Here is a 1,893-nt window from a genome sequence, read left to right as displayed (position 1 = left end):
GGTGTCAGCAAGATCGATACCCTATACATTTTCCTTGAGGAAAGAAAAAGCACATCGACACAGTCACTGTCATTGTGCATGAAGAGGGTAAAACAAACATACGGGGAAACAACAAGCGAACTGAAAAGAAGTAGTACCTATAAGATGTGCCCTCCAACTACCCGCGATAGATTTCGCAAAAAACAAATTAGACATAAAAGAAATAGACCAAACCATGCTTGCGAGTAAAACAACCAACCACTCAAAAGATGAATTTTTGGTATCCTTCTTGTTTTATCACAAATCAATACTCGCTCTCGGACATTAGTTATACTAAAAGAGAAATAGACAAAACCACACTTGAGGGGAAAACACCCAACCACTCAAAGAAAGATGAATGTTTCTATTATTCTTGCTGTGCCACAAATCAATAACTCACTCCACCTCCTAGACCAGGACCTTGGTCTACAAATTGGTACGAAAGAAAGCTTGACAGAAGATATAGACTATGGGGCGGAGAAAAAAAAATCATTCTACGCTTACATCACAAAGAAAGATTATTATGTAGCATGAGAGGCACCTCTCCGGGGGCAGGAGGTTGAGCATTCAGGGGATGAGGACACTGGGTTATTCATACCCCCCCTCCACCAGCCCTTCCCTCTCCTACAACGCCATGTGCTTATTCTACGAGTGGAGAAAGACATAAGTTGGCCGAAACACTATTTCGTTTTAGTAAGAGTTTTGCGGCACTTGCAATACATTAAGGTCATATAAGTGCCGAAGATTAGAGTTGTTACAAGAGAGTAACAAAGACGAAAAAAGAAGAAGGGGAGATAAAGACGATATTTGTTTGATAGGAAAGAAGAAACACTATAATACAACTGACAAGAACAAAAATAATACAGTTTGGGTTATTACATGGAAAGAAGTAAGATAAGATAAACATTTATTGTCCAGGTCTTGGCACACTGGTTTGGTGCTTCACCTCGTACATCACACGCTTACGCACACATACACACACGTGCGCGCACGCGCATGCACACTCACATGCGCACACGCACGCACGCACGCACACACACACACACACACACACACACACACACACACACACACACACATACACACATACAAAACGCAAAGATGCTGACCCACTGAAAAAATGCGAAGCAGTGATAGTGCCATTCTTTACTTTCATTTTTTTATATTTTGTTTTGATTTGTTTTGTTTTGTTAGATGCAACCTTCCTCCAACAAAAGGAATGAAAAGTAATATTATGGCTATACAATTGGTAAGACTTTTTCAACAGATTATCATATCTGCGTTACGTGTGTAAACTTTCATGGAATGGCCCATCTCAACCTCCCGTACAATGCGTACATTCTGAGCGCCTGAAGGTCGGAAGACCTACACAACCCTTAATGCGGTCATGAGACACTGTAAACAGACACCCTCACAGACATTCTCTGCGTGCTTCTGTTTTCCGAAACCACCGACCGACGTCGCTTACTTCGAAAGAAATACAATGTAAAATCAATTACCGTCTCTTTCTCTTCTTGTTAGAGGTAGCAGGATGGGCTGGCCGGCTTTTCCCTCCATTAACGAAAATCTGTCGGGGCAGACTGACCCACTCGGCATGTCTTCGACAAGAACGAGTTACAGAGAGATTGGTGAGAGCGATATGAGGAGAGGAATCCGGCAATTTTACGTCTCTCCCCTGAGTAGATCAGCACACGAACCATAATTGTGGCCCATTCCAGGACTGTAACTATCGCCTACTTTCTTCAACTGTCCCCGCCCGCCTCGACAGGCGCAGATTGAATAACGCCAATGATTACTCCTCAGTTATTTACTTAGCCAGAGCCGCTCGGCTCTTCGGAGAACCTTTCCTCTTTCAACTCGGAATTGGGGGGGGGG

At 43.2% G+C, this 1,893-nt stretch overlaps 1 protein-coding gene across 2 annotated transcripts in view; it reads right to left on the bottom strand.

Moving 5' to 3' along the window:
• The window catches only part of LOC101863377 (protein naked cuticle homolog 2), a 92,923-nt gene that overhangs the window by 44,076 nt on the left and 46,954 nt on the right, over positions 1–1,893 (bottom strand). Inside the window, exon 1 of one of the 2 annotated variants that reach the window (XM_013088043.2) lies at positions 1,518–1,870. The exons of the other annotated variant lie outside the window; for it this stretch is intronic. The gene's annotated coding sequence lies outside the window, so the exon portion shown is untranslated. Of the gene's footprint in view, positions 1–1,517; positions 1,871–1,893 lie in introns of those variants that run through there. 2 annotated transcript variants of the gene reach the window in all.

Source organism: Aplysia californica, unplaced genomic scaffold (genome assembly GCF_000002075.1).
Source record: "Aplysia californica isolate F4 #8 unplaced genomic scaffold, AplCal3.0 scaffold00676, whole genome shotgun sequence".
NCBI lineage: Eukaryota > Metazoa > Mollusca > Gastropoda > Aplysiida > Aplysiidae > Aplysia > Aplysia californica.
This window is presented reverse-complemented; position numbering and strand designations above follow the sequence as displayed.